The sequence below is a fragment of the Saccopteryx leptura genome, chromosome 3 (assembly GCF_036850995.1).
Source record: "Saccopteryx leptura isolate mSacLep1 chromosome 3, mSacLep1_pri_phased_curated, whole genome shotgun sequence".
NCBI lineage: Eukaryota > Metazoa > Chordata > Mammalia > Chiroptera > Emballonuridae > Saccopteryx > Saccopteryx leptura.
In genome coordinates this window covers 255,887,461-255,902,409 of record NC_089505.1, presented here as the reverse complement: position 1 = coordinate 255,902,409, position 14,949 = coordinate 255,887,461, and the positions used below count along the sequence as shown (strand labels likewise).

At 42.7% G+C, this 14,949-nt stretch overlaps 1 protein-coding gene across 3 annotated transcripts in view; it reads left to right on the top strand.

The window, feature by feature from the left end:
• Positions 1-1,999: 1,999 nt before the first annotated feature.
• The window catches only part of B3GNT2 (UDP-GlcNAc:betaGal beta-1,3-N-acetylglucosaminyltransferase 2), a 36,958-nt gene continuing 24,008 nt past the window's right edge, over positions 2,000-14,949 (top strand). For all 3 annotated transcript variants that reach the window (XM_066378184.1, XM_066378182.1, XM_066378183.1), the window contains exon 1: positions 2,000-2,266. The gene's annotated coding sequence lies outside the window, so the exon portion shown is untranslated. The remainder of the gene's footprint in view (positions 2,267-14,949) is intronic.

The window sequence follows — 14,949 nt, the reverse complement described above, 5'->3', positions numbered from 1 at the left end:
CTGAAAGTGTGTCTGTGGCTCTCCGGAGTGCATTTAAAGGGAAGACATGTATGCATAGGAACAATATACCAATCTCATGGCACAGAAAAACTTTCAAATGTTAGTGTTGTCCAATCACAGCAATTCAAGAACAACAGCCTAAAGATATGATATTTTTATTTAAACAAAGAAACATGGACTCAGGATTAAATGTTTAGACACAAAATAAAAGACATAGGCTTCATTTATCAATTTATACTTTCCATAGTGTTCTTAAAGATTTTCTAATTTCTATATTTCTTTACAAATGTTTTATTAGCTTTCTAAATTATGAAAGTTAATATAACTGGAAAAATATAAACTTCAAAGTCAGTAAGGGTATAAATTTTATCTCCCCTTCTCCAACACCCCTATCTCTCGTCTAGGGTAACCGTAGTTAACAGTCTGCATCCTTCCAGATGTTTTTCTGTGAATATACAAAAATCTAGCTTGTTTTTGGACATTCTGTCGCATTTTTAGGAGAATCATGTGATCAACATAAAAGCAAAAAGTTTTGAAGGCTGCAAATCAAAACATTCCTAGATCTGACTGAGCGTTCCTGTTTCTAGTGAACTCGAACGGCTCGTGCATCCAGCCTCAACCTGCTCTTTCTCGCTAAGTTTAAGACTAAGTGGGCTGAGCTCATAAGGTGCCTGAAATTCCTACAGTAACAATCCCTTCCCTTTGGGCTAATTCCGCTTTAGAAAGGCTTCTGAAAAATGCAAGCAGTTGAAGGTTGAGTGTCCTTAATTCCTCAGTCTGATTATTTAAAAGGAGTAGGCTGTTTTCTTCCCGAAGAGATAGGAACTACAGGAAGGGCGCTTAGGGCTAGAGCGCACCGCTCAGAGCGCACTTGTGACAAGCTGACTGCGTGGGGCCTTTGAAGCCTGGGCAACCTTTCTCCGTTCTGTAGCTCAGGGCTTACCAGGGCCCCCCAATGTGTCAACAGCGGCTTGGACTCATTTTAGAATGCAATGCTCCGACAAGCCCGCGGGGGCGCAGGGCTTAGGAGGGTGCGTCTGTGGCCCCGAGTTTTGGCTAGTGGGTGTCGTTGGCGCCAAGCCCCCTTCCAACCCCGGGGACTCCGTGAAGAGAGAGAGAGAGAGAGAGAGAGAGAGAGAGAGAGAGAGAGAGAGTCAGAGTTCAGTCATTTAGGTTGTACCTAGGGATACGCCCTGCCCCTAGAGAGGATTGGAGGCCCAGCGTCTGGGAACCTTACGTTTCCGGCTTCCACCCGGGGAACCTCAAGGAAACCTTCTGCCGGACATTGCAAGGAGAACTAAAACTTCCTCTCATTTTCTAGATGGCTTCATAAATCTGAAGATAGGGTGACAGTGGCAAATAGGGCACACCCTAGTCCTTGGGCTATAGGGCTTCCTTTGGGCACCTAAGAAGTAGCGACAGGTACTGAGTGGGCAGAGTATACATAGGTCAGGTCCCGTTTGGCTTTGGTTCCTCCTTCCCCCACCAAACCTCGAGTTTTGCGGGGCACACACGCCTAAGCACCAGAGGTATGGTGGGGGTCCTGTATAGGCCCAGTCACAGTCTCCAGCCAGAGAAGGTCACTGGAACCCTCACGAGACCATGTGCTTAGTTCCCCAACATCAGACATACTACAAGAGGGGCGACCTGCAGCTGAAAGGTTTTAGGTTAAACTGGCAATAGAATAGAGTTCTTTTGAACTTGGAGCTGCCCCATTTTTCGAAGGGTCTACTTCCTGGGGTCGCCTTCCTTCAGCTTATCCATTCGCTTTCCATTTGTGGTCTTGGGGGACCCGAAGGGTCTTGAGAAGCCAGGAGGAACCGGAGCCTGAGTACGTCTTGGGCGTGGACTAGCTGACAGACTGGGAGCTGGGCCTTCCCCAAACTTGGGGCGCGGGGCGGCGGGCGGGGCTGGGAGGTGACGTGGGGGGCGGTGCCGGGCCTGATTGGTTTGTCGGGCGGGGGCGGGGGCGAGGGCGAGGGCGAGGGCGGGGCTGCGCCCGAGCGCCGGGGGTGGCGACCGCGCGGGGAGCTGCAATCCGGAGTGAGGCGCCCCGGCTGTGGCGGCAACAAGTGCCGGAACCCAGCGAAGCCGAGCCGAGCCGGAGCTGTCCCCGCCACCGACGCCACCGGGCCGCCAGTCGCGGGCGCAACGCATGGAGCAGCGGCGGCGTTCGCCGGGCTGAGCCGCGCCGAGCGGCCGGGACGTGGATGTGGCCACGGTATCCCGCCCCCGCCCCGCTGAGCAGGAGCTGCTCCCGGACAAGGTAGGGCCGGACGGGTGTGCACCCCCGCTGCCTTCCTCCACACTTTCCTCCCACACGGCTTCCCCAAGCCAGCTCTGCCCCGCGCTCTAACAGCTCCCTTCCCCCCTCCCATCACTGGCCTCCCTCTTCGCCACCCTAAACCCCGTTCCTCGCCGGCTCCGGCTTCATACCGGCCTCCCAGCGGAGGAAACTGTCTCCAGGTGGCTCCTGCCGCATTTAACGTCCCGCCTATTCCCCCACCGCAACCCCGTACCTCCATCCCCATTCCGCGCCACCTTCCTCACCTTAGAGGAAGAGGATAACGAAACCCCGCGGTAATGTGTCTTTGGAGCCTCTTGCCCCATTCCACCCCCACCTCCGGCCCGGGGATCGGGGACATCCCCTCCGCCTCGCTGCACCCCAACTTCCGGGGGAGCCGGCGCCGGGGTGCTGCCCGCAATGCGAAGGGGCGTGTGGGGCCGGCGTCCTCTTCCAGTTGCACCGGCATTTTGGGGAGGGGGCCGTGCGTGAATTCGCGTTCGCACCCCCGCAACCCCCACTTGCGCTGCGTTGGTCTCCTATGCCGCACGGGGAGATCAGGTGTTTTGTGAGCAAAAGAGTCGCCAGGGCCTCTCTCCACCCCCAGCTGCCTGCTACTGCCGCCGCCACCTTTGGGTCCCCAAGGGCTGGTTTCTGCGAAACTTAGGGAGAACCTTTCGCTTTGACCTCTAAAAAAATATTCCACAGTGCCCGCGTTGAATGATTAACTAGGCTGAGACCTGGGGAGGGGGAAGGGTGGGTGCTGCGGGGAGCGCGTCCAACCGGCCTCTGCAAAACACCTCGCGGGTAGGGTAGGCACTTGGGCGCTGGGTGGGCACTCCGCGGGGGCTTCGGGCGCAAGTCCTGGCGGCTGCCTGGGGTCGGTAGGCGGTCCATTCTGGAGGCAATAAAACCAAGTTACCGGCCCAGGATATTTTACACTCGGCTGGGGAGCCCCATTACCCACGGACTCCCCACAAGTGTCATAGCGCGAAAGCTCATCTGTGAAAAAAAAAATACGTACATTTTAAACCCAGGTTGTCGAGGAGGCTCTCTCGTTCCTGAAACGTGGAAGCAGTATGTTTGTTTTTACCCTCCTATTCCCCCCCGCCCCGGCCTCCTGAACCTCAGCATTTTCGTAGAACGATAGTTTTAAGAACAATTATACCAATATTCTTCTGCCCCTCCCTTGTTGGAAGCTTGCTGTAGGTTTCAGATTGCAAAGCCAGTAGGTGAATATGGGCTTCTACTTGTTGTAACAAAATTTTCCAGTGTAATTGTGCCTCGGGAGGTGATGGGATGGTTAACAATGTGGCCAACTGGGACTGGAAAGGCGGAGACCCGAGGTGATCCGAGTTCAAGGGCTCTCCAGCTCTAGTCTGTGGTCGCACCCCTGCAGATCTTGACAGCTGACCCAAAGGCTGGGCGGTCACTTCCCACTGTCCTAGTTCCCACTTCTGTTTCTTTTCAATAGAGGTTATTAAGCCTGGTGGAATTTGGAAGAATGTTACACAGAGGCACTGTACTCTTAAATCAGATTAGATTTTAAGACCAGGTTTAGTAAACCATTTGCCGCTGCCCAGCCTTTACATGTCTATCCTAGATCTTCTCTTTGAAATTACTTTTTCAGTTTGGTATACTGTTTTTTTTCTTCTTGAGAATCTCCCTACAGCAGGGGCTCACTGCTCTTTAGTTTTTTGCGCATATGGCAGGTGTATGGTGAAAGATCTAATTCTCCATAGAAGTTCCAATTTCCCACCCTAACTGTTCACTAGTTGTGATTCTGCCACGTACTGTTTGTTTATTGACCTTGGGCAAGTTTAGCATCCCAGCCTCATTTTTTGTATCTAGTTTTGGGGATGGTAATGTCTGCTCTACCACCAGATTGTTTTTGAGGACAAAGAGGATAATGTTTGCTAAACGCCTAGCTTTGCATCATGGCAATTAAGAAGTGCTTAATGAGTGGTAGACATTGTGTAGTCAGTATAGAAGTTCCTCCATGCATCAACTTCCCCTTAAACAAAAAACGGTAACTGGTGTGAAAACGGTTTATAGTTGTGGGACCGAAACCAGCCAAATTTGTCAGAAACAGAAAGTTTTTTAAGTCCAAGGAATAAGATAGTCTTTTGAGGAAAGTAAACATAATATGTTTGTAAAATTATGAATTGTTTATTTTCTAGGGTTTTTTAATGGAGAGGTGAGTGTATAGATGGCTTGCAGTTTTGAAGGTTTATTTTAAAAAAACACACAATTTAGATAGAGCATCGGACTGGGATGCCGAGGACCCAGGTTTGAGACCCCGAGGTCGCCAGCTTGAGTGCGGGCTCATCTCGTTTGAGCCAAGCTCACCAGCTCGGACCCAAGGCCCCTGGCTTGAGCAAGGGGTTACTTGGTCTGCTAAAGGTCCACAGTCAAGGCACATATGAGAAAGCAATCAGTGAACAACTAAAGTGTTACAGCGAAAAACTGATGATTGATACTTCTCATCTCTCTGTTCTGTCTATCCTTATCTGTCCCTCTCTCTGACTTTCTGTCTCTGTAAAAAAAAAAAAAAAAGGTTCCTCCATGCATCAACTTCCCCTTAAACAAAAACTGGTAACTGGTTTGAAAACGGTTTATAGTTGTCTAACCGAAACCAGCCAAATTTGTCAGAAACAGAAAGTTTTTTAAGTCTAAGGATTAAAGCAGTCTTTTGAGGAAAGTAAACATAATATATTTGTAAAATTATGAATTTTTTTTCTGTTTTTTTATTTTTTTTATTTTTTATGGAGAAGTGAGTATATAGATGGCTTGTAGTTTTGAAGGTTTGTTTTTTTTAAAAAAACCCACAATTTAGATTTCTTTTATTCTAAGATACTAAAGTTGATAAGAATAGGAAAGTGGAACTGATTAATCATGCTTGATTTTTCCCTGTACATTTTGTTTAAATGGGTGGTTTTTTAAATAAAAGAGTTGCATTAGGAAATGAGTGAGAAGCCAGAAATTATTAATCATCTTGCTTTACATGATGCAATGTTGGTATAAAGCTAAAGATGTTCTTGTTAGGAACGTGTGGGATTTTTTCACGTGATTCAGGGATAAGAGAAAAGGTGGTGAATCTTTTGTTTCTTAAAGAAACTTTGAAATTTTAATCTTTTAGTAATGCTGATTGAAAAATAACAACAGGCCTGACCTGTGGTGGCGCAGTGGATAAAGTGTTGACCTGGAATACTGAGGTCGCTGGTTCAAAACTCTGGGCTTGCCCGGTCGAGGCACATATGGGAGTTGAAGCTTCCTGTTCCTCCCTTCTCTCTCTCTCTCTCTCTCTCTCTCTCTGTCTCCCTCTCTCTCCCTTTCTTCTCTCTAAAATGAATAAATAAAATCTTTAAAAAAAAAAAAAAAGCCTGACCTGTGGTGGCACAGTGGATAAAGTGTCGACCTGGAAATGCTGAGGTCACCGGTTCGAAACCCTGGTCTTGCCTGGTCAAGGCACATATGGGAGTTGATGCTTCCAGCTCCTCCCCCCTTCTCTTTCTCTGTCTCTCTCTCCTCTCTCCCTCTCTGTCTTTCTCTCTCCCCTGTAAAAATGAATAAATAAAATAAAATTTAAAAAAATTAAAATAAATAAATAAATAATAACAACAACAACAACATAATTTAGGGATGCTGACCCACCCAGGGCTGTGAGTACCTGAAGCACATTCTGTTTTTAATATACTGGGTCAGTGCTTTTAATTCTTTCTAATTTGCTTAATAGCTATAATATAAATATTTGATTTATTTGTTTCTTTTTTTTACAGTTTTTTGGGAAAGTTTATTAAAGACTGAAAATTAATAAATGCAAGTGGCTACTTCTATGAACATTTAGATTCTTGCATCTGGGATAATTTTTGGTTATGAAACCTATTGCAACACACCAATCATGGTATATAAATGATCAATACTAAAAAATTGCCCTGGCCGGTTGGCTCAGTGGTAGAGCGTCGGCCTGGCGTGCAGAAGTCCCGGGTTCGATTCCTGGCCAGAGCACACAGGAGAAGCGCCCATCTGCTTCTCCACCCCTCCCCCTCTCCTTCCTCTCTGTCTCTCTCTTCCCCTCCCGCAGCCGAGGCTCCATTGGAGCAAAGATGGCCCGGGCGCTGGGGATGGCTCCTTGGCCTCTGCCCCAGGCGCAAGAGTGGCTCTGGTCGCAGCAGAGCGACGCATCCTGGTGGGCAGACGTCGCCCCTGGTGGGCGTGCCGGGTGGATCCCGGTCGGGCACATGCGGGAGTCTGTCTGACTGTCTCTCCCCATTTCCAGCTTCAGAAAAATACAAAAAACAAACAAACAAAAAAAAAATGAAAAATTTTCGTGAAAAGCATTTTGATCTTGTATGTGCAGATGCTCAGGGGAAACTGAAATCTTTTCAGTCAATTACTTGGCATTTGTAGTGTGTGTACAGAACATTAAAATGGGAATTAAACTGGGCTCAGGCAATTTGAAAGTTGAGATTCCTGGCTTGCATAATTGAAAGCACCCAGTAAAGACTACAGCACATATATACTCAACAGGTATAGATCCAGCTGCCTTTCCTCCTTACCTGTTAATAGGTGCTTGCCAAATATGTCTCCGCATTATAGAATGAATACATTCTTCTCTCTGGAGAGACAATTACAGTTGAATAAGAGGTGTGTGTATGTATGGGATAAAGCTGTGAGAGAATTGATGTAATGATTTCATCATCAAAGGCTGTGAGGCTTTGCTCCACTGAACAAAGCTTCTGTGGGAAGAACTTGTTACTTGATGAAGAATTTATTAGGGAATATGTGACACAATTACTTGACTGCTAGAAAAAGTTATTTATATGAGTTACCTACTTATTACAATGCTGAGCTGAGATTTTGCACTCTGTGTTGACCCTACTGGGAGTTTTATGCTCTTTGCCTATCAGCTTTGTTGTCATCTTTCCTTGCCTTAATTTTTGTAACAAAACTCACCTCTTTTGAGAGTTAGCATTGTTGATAAAGTTATAACATATGTCTTGAAACCTTTGGTGTAATTTTAGCTGCTTTAGGTGTTTTCATAGATAGCTCTAAGAATTTTGTTACAAATTATTTTCTGTGCATCTATGAACATTCCCTTAGAGTAGGGTTTAAAAGTTTTAATCTGATGTGGCTACAAAGGGGAAATTCCCAGTAGTCAGGGAATTGATAACTTTCTACTTTTCATTCTGTAGTATTTAAAAATAGGTTTATTATTCTGATTTCTTCACTCTAGTGTGGTTAGGATATATGTCACTTACCAGAATGATTTGAAAACTGATTATCCAAGAGAATCAATTCTAGATTGTAGCCACGTTCTCTATCCAAGTGGCCCTGTGGTGATTAAGTGGTGAACTTGAAGTCAATCATATGAGGATTTTTTTATAACTTCAAGTATAGCATACAGTAAAGTGTGGGAAGTGCCCTAATATTAAGTGTGCAACTCACGAATGTGTCCACCACCCATCAAGAAGTAAATGTTTTCAGTTGCTCAAAAGGTGCCTATACCCCTTTCTAGTCAGTCTCACCCAAAGAGGGAATTGATATTCTGACTTATATCATCTTAGATGTGACTTATATCAATCATAGATTGGTTTTGCCTGTTCTTGAACTTCATATAAGTGGAGTTACAGAATCATACAGTGTGTATGTAGTCTTTGTGAACTAAATTGGTATTTGAGTTCCATTTTACAATTTATGACGTGACTGACTAAGTTACTTAAACTTTCTGAGCCTCAGTTTCTCATCTGTGAAATGGGGGAGTTAAAGCCCCATGTAGATTTGCTAAGAAAATTATCATGATGAAACATCTAAAATACCTAGCACTGTACCTAACAATCCAGTCTCCTCATTCCCCTTTTGTTTCTTTAAAATAGTTATAACGAAAGGAACTATATGCGTTTTGAGGTGCTGTTTCATTATAAAGTTATATAGATCTCTTACTGAAATTTACAGGCCAAATCTTGATTCAACACTTTGCTACTGTAGCATTTAGCTTAAATAAGACATTATTTGTTGATCCACTATTATTTTTAATTGACATTTACTCTCTCATGAGATGAGAGTCATTGAAATATCCCATTCAGAGCTGATTGGTTGGTCACTTGTGTGATACGATCTAGTGTGCAGAAGGGTGCAGTGCTGACAGCTAGATTACACTTTATTATAAGGCCATGGAAGAGTTTAATTTTGATAAGAGGCATCAGTAAGTGCCCAGGATGCCTAGAACAACATTTACTGCTTTATGTTTTGTGAAGTAATTATTTCAGAAGTGAAAGCACAGGGCCATTTGTTAATTGCATGTTTCAGACAAGCCATTTTAAATGTTTTAAACTTTTATAATCTTACTCTGGGAGTTGTATATATTCAATATACATTCATGTCCCAAATGTTTTGGTGTTTTGTTTTGTTTTTTTTTTGTATTTTTCTGAAGTTGAAAACGGGGAGGCAGTCAGACAGACTCCCGCATGCGCCCACCCGGGATCCACCCGGCATACCCACCAGGGGGTGATGCTCTGCCCATCTGGGGCGTTGCTCTGCTGCAACCAGAGCCATTCTAGCGCCTGAGGCAGAGGCCATGGAGCCATCCTCAGCGCCTGGGCCAACTTTGCTCCAATGGAGCCTTGGCTGCGGGAGGGGAAGAGAAAGACAGAGAGGAAGGAGAGGGGGAGGGGTGGAGAAGCAGATGGGCGCTTCTCCTGTGTGCCCTGGCCGGGAATCGAACCCGGGACTCCTGCACGCCAGGCCAACGTGCTACCACTGAGCCAACCGGCCAGGGCCTGTTTTGGTGGTTTTATTGGATACATTTTTGGGAACCATTTTTAAAACTTTTTCTTGAATTTATTGAGTAACACTTGGTTAGTAAAATTATATAGATTTCAGGTCTACGATTCTAAAATACATCATTTATATATTATATTTTGTGTTCACAACCCCAAGCCAAGTAAGTTTCTTTTCCATCACCATTTTCTCTCCTTTACCCTCTTCTCCCTTCTCCCAACCCCTTTCTCTCTGGTAATCACCATACTGTTATCTGTGTCTATGAGCATTTCCCCCCCATCCTGTCACCTTTTTCACCCAGACCCCCAAATCCCCCTGCCCTCCTAACAGCTGTCAGTCTGTTTTCTGTATCTATAAGTCTGCTTCTATTTTTGTTAGTTTAATTTGTTCGTTAGATTCCACATATAAGTGAAATCATATGGTATTTGTCTGTCTATGACTATTTCATTTAGCAGAATACTCTCCAGGTCCATCATCCATGCCATCACAAAGGGTAAGAGTTCTTTATTTTTTAGGGCTGCATAGTACTCCATTTTGTAAATGCACCACAGCTTTTTTATTCACTCATCTACTGATGGGCACTTGGGCTGTTTTCAATTATTGGCTATTGTAAATAATACTGCAGTGAACATAGGGGTGCACATATTTATTTCAAATCAGTGTTTCAGGTTTCTTCAGATATATTCCCAGAAGTGGAATTGCTGGGTCATAAGGCAGTTCCATTCTTAATTTTGTGAGGAAATTCCATACTGTTTCCACAGTGGCTGCACCTATCTGCATTCCCAGCAACAATGCATAAAGGTTTTTTTACTCTACATCCTTGCCAACACTTGTTTGTTGATTTATTGATGATAGCCATTCTGACAGGTGTGAGGTGATATCTCATTGTGGTTTTGATTTGCATTTCTCTGATGATTAGTGATGTTGCACCTCTTTTCATATGTCTATTGACCATCAGTATTGTCCTCTTCAGAGAAGTACCTATTCAAGTCCTTTGACCATTTTTTAATTGGATTGCTTATTTTTTTGGTGTTGAATTGTATGTTTTTGGATATTAACCCCCTATCAGATGTATCATTGACAAAAATGTCCTCCCATTCAGTGGATTGTCTTCTCATTCTGTCAGTGGTTCCTGTTGCTATACAAAAACTTTTTAGTTTGATGTAGTACCATTCATTTACTTTTTCTTTTGTTTCCCTTGTTCTGGAAGACAGAGAAAAAATTACTATGAGAAATGTCTGAGATTTTACTCTATTTTCTTCTAGTTTAATGGTTTTTGGTCTAACATTTAAGTCTTTAACCCATTTTGAATTTATTTTTGTGTATGGTATAAGAAGGTGGTCTAATTTTATTTATTTATTTTTGAATGTACCTGCCCAGTTTTCTCAGTACCATTTATTGAATGGATTATCTTTACCCCATTGTATGTTCTTGCCCCCTGTGTCAAATATAAATTTGAGCATAATGGTGTGGGTTTATTACTAGGCCCTCTATTCTGTTCCATTAATTGATATGTTTGTTTTTATGCCAATATCATGCTATTTTGATTACTGTGGCCTTGCAGTGTAGTTTAATATCAGGCAGTGTGATATTTCTCCAACTTTTTTCTTCTTTCTCATGATTGTTCTGGCTAGTCAGGGTTTTTTTGTGGTTCTGTATAAATTTTTGAAACAATAATTCTAGTTCTGTGAAATATGGCATTGGTATCTTGATAGGAATTGTGTTGACTCTATAGATTGCTTTGGGTGGTATGGACATTTTAATGATGTGTCAATTCTTTCTATTCATAAACACAATGTAAACTTGCATTTATTTGTATCCCTTTTTTTTTTTTTTTTTTGCAACAGAGAGAGGGACAGATAGGGACAGACAGGAAGGGAGAGAGATGAGAAGCATCAAGTCTTCATTGCAACACCTTAAAGTTCATTGATTGCTTTCTCATATGTGCCATGATGGAGGGGGAGCTACAGCAGAGCAAAGAGCAAGTGACCCCTTGCTTAGGCCAGAGACTTTGAGCCCAAGCCAGTGACCTTGGGCTTCAAGCCAGTGACCTTTGGGGCTCAAGCCAGTGACCATGGGGTCATGTCTATGATCCCATGCACAAGCCTGTGACCTGGCACTCAAGCTGGTGAACCCATGCTCAAACAGATGACTGTGGGGTTTTGAACCTGGGTCCTCAGCATCCCAGTCCGATGCTCTATTCACTGCGCCAGTGCCTGGTCAGGCTATTTGTATCTTTTAAAATAATTTTTCTTCAGTGTTTTCTGAGTACAGGTCCTTTATGTCCTTGGTTAAATTTATTTCTAGGTATTTTAAATTTTTGATGCAATTGTAAATGAGAAATATTTTTTTAAGTTTCCCTTTCTGATAGTTCATTACTGATGTATAAAAATGCAACTGATTTCTAAATATTTATTTTGTATCTTGTTACTTTACTGAATTCATTTATCAGTTCTAGTAGTATTTTGGTGGCATCTTTAGGATTCTCTATATATACACTATCATGCCATCTATAAATAATGGCAGTTTTACTTCTTCCTTCCCAATTTGAATGTCTTTTATTTCTTATCTGATTCTTAGCTAGGATTTCCAGTACTATGTTGAATGAGAGTGGTGAAAGCAGGCACCCTGTCTTGTTCCTGATCTTAAGGGAAATGCTTGTAGTTTTTGCCCATTGAATATGATGTTGGCTGTGGGTTTGTCATATGTGGCCTTAATTACATTAAAGTATGTTCCCTTCATTCTCACTTTGCTGAGGATTTTTATCCTAAATGAGTGCTGGATTTTGTCAAATTCTTTTTCTGCATCTGTTGATAAGATCCTGTGATGTTTTTTATCCTTTGTTTATGTCATGTGTCACATTTATTGATTTGCAGATATTGTACCAACAATCTTGCATCCCAGATAAAGCCCACTTGACCATCGTGTATGATCTTTTTAATTATTGCTATATCCAGTTTGCTAATATTTTGTTGAGGCTTTTAGCATCTATGTTCATCAGGAATGTTGGCTATAATTTTCTTTCTATGGAGTGTCCTTATCTGGTTTTGGAATTAGGATAATGCTGGCCTTATAAAATGAACTTGGGAGTCTTCTCTCCTCTTGAATTTTTTAGTTTGAGAAGGATAGGTGTTAGTTCTTTCAGTGTTTGGTAAAACTCAACTGTGAAGCCGTTGGTTTAGGACTTTTGTTTATTGGGAGTTTTTTTATTACTACTTCAGTTTCATTAGTTATAATCTATTTTTCAGATTTTCTAATTCTTCCTGATTCAGTTTTGGAAGATTGTATGTTTCTAGGAATTTATGCATTTTGTCCAGATTGTCCCATTTGTTGGCATGTAGTTCATAATATTTTTTACAATCTATGTATTTCTTTCGTGTCAATTGTTACTTCTCTTTCATTTCTGATTAATTTATTTGGGTGCTTTTCCCCCCCCTAAATGAATCTGGTTAAAGATTTGTCAATCTTGTTTATCTTTTCTAAGAACCGGCTCTTGGTTTCATTGATGTTTTGTAATTTTAGAGTCAGTTTCTGCTCTGATCTTTATTATTTATTTTAGGCTTTGTTCTCTTTTTCTAATTCTTTGAAGTGTGAATTAGAGTGTTTGAGGGGTTTTTTTTGTTTCTCGATGTAGGCCTGTAATGCTCTGAATTTCCCTTTTAGGACTGCTTTTGCTGTGTCCCATAGATTTTGGGTTGTGTTCTCATTTTCATTTGTTTCAAGATATCTTATTTATTTTTCTTGATCTTATTGTTAACCCATTCATTCTTTAATAGCATGTTGTTTAGCTTCCATGTCTTTGTGCGTTTTTCTGTTTTTTTTTTTTCCCTATGATTGACTTTTGACTGCCTCCCCGTTTCCAACTTCAGCAAAATAAATAAATAAATAAGTAAATAAATAAAGCGATTATTGAAAGTACATGTTTATCACCATTTTATTCTTATAACAATGTTCCTGTGTTTTGTTTTGTTTTTTTCTTCTTCAAAGAAGACCCTTTAACATTTCTTATAATACTAGTTTGGTTGGTAACAAATTCCTTTAGTTTTCTGTTGTCTGGGAAGCTCTTTATTTCTCCTTCAATTTTAAACGATAGTATAATATTACTAGGTAGAGTTGTCTTGGTTGTAGGACGTAGGTCCTTTGTTGCTTTTCATCACTTTGAATATGTTAGTTGAGAAATCAGCTGACAGTCTTATGGGAGCTTCCTTGTAGGGTGACTGTCTTTCTTGCTGCTATTCAGATTCTCTTTGTCTTGGTGTGTGGGTGGGCCTCTTTAGGTTTATTGTTTTCGGGACTGCACTTTCTGGACTTGTGTATTTTTTTCCTTTTCCAGGTTAAGGAAGTTTTCAGTCATTGTTTCTTCAAACAGGTTCTTATCTCTTGCTCTCTCTTTTCCTTCTGGTACCCTTATGATGCAAGTGTTGTTATGTTTCATGTTATCCCAAAGATCACTTAAACAACCCTCATTTTAAAATATTTTTTCTTTTTGCTGTTCTGATTAGGTGTTTTCTGCTACCTTGTCTTCCAAATCACTGATTTGATCCTCTGCTTCATCCAGCCTACTGTTTATTCCTTCCAGTGCATTCTTCATTTCAGATACTCTAGTCTTCCTTCTGACTCATTCTTTTTTATGGTTTCTATGTCCTTTTTTATGCTTGCTCTCTCTTTGTTGAAGTTCTCACTTAAGTTCCTTGAGCATCCTTCTAACCCTTTTTTAAAAAACTGTTAATATCTGGTAAATTGCTTGCCTCCACTTCATTTAGCGTTATTTTTTTAATTTTTTTGGAGATTTCTCATGTTCTTTCATTTGGGGCATGTTTCTTTGTCTTCCATCTCGGCTGCCTTGTTTCTGTGAAGTAGGTAGATGTGCTATGACTCCCAGTGTGGGTAGGCTAGCCTTATAGAAGAGGTGTCCTGTGGGACCCAGAGGGGCAGTCTCCTTGATCGCCTGATCTGGGTGCTCCAGGAATGTTCCCTGTGTGAATTACATGGGCTCTTCTGTTTCAGTTGAGTCTTGATTGTTATTGTCTCGTTCACGTGTGGGGTCAACCCTCGGGATGAGTGACTGTGAGGATCATACTTGACCATAGTGTACGAAACTGTGCAGGTGCTGACCACATGAAGTAGAATTCACCTCAGCAGGGTCTGGTCATTTGGATTGGCCACTTGTGAAGCTAATTGGGTGCTGCTCTGATATTGTCTGATGGATGTCCACTGAGTGTGTTGGTTCTGGGAACCCTTGGGAGGGACTCTGTTGTAGGCCTGTGCCAGATGTTGCCTGTGACTGGCTGTAAGCAACCTGTTTGGAGCTACAAAGTGATCCACAGTTTGTGGCTGCTTCTTTTGGACTTGGGTGTGCACGGGAAGGGCCAGGCTGTACATCAGGGCCAGCTTTAACCAGCTCTGGGCCCAGGGGCAGGTCTGCAAAAGTCCCAGATTACCCTGTAATCTGTCTCCTACCTACTGGCTGCCTGATTGGTTCCATCACTGAAAGAGTGTCTGGTAGTACTCAAGTTGCATGAGGTAGGTTCACAGTGAGTCACTAGGTAGGGGTGAGTGTTCACCAGATTGATACAGGTCCAAACTCAGTGCCAGTGCTGAGTCTGAGGCCACTCAGCAAATGTCTAGGGCAGGGGTCCCCAAACTACGGCCCGCGGGCCGCATGCGGCCCCCTGAGGCCATTTATCCGGCCCCCGCTGCACTTCTGGAAGGGGCACCTCTTTCATTGGTGGTCAGTGAGAGGAGCATAGTTCCCATTGAAATACTGGTCAGTTTGTTGATTTAAATTTACTTGTTCTTTATTTTAAATATTGTATTTTTTCCTGTTTTGTTTTTTTACTTTAAAATAAGAGATGTGCAGTGTGCATAGGGATTTGTTCATAGTT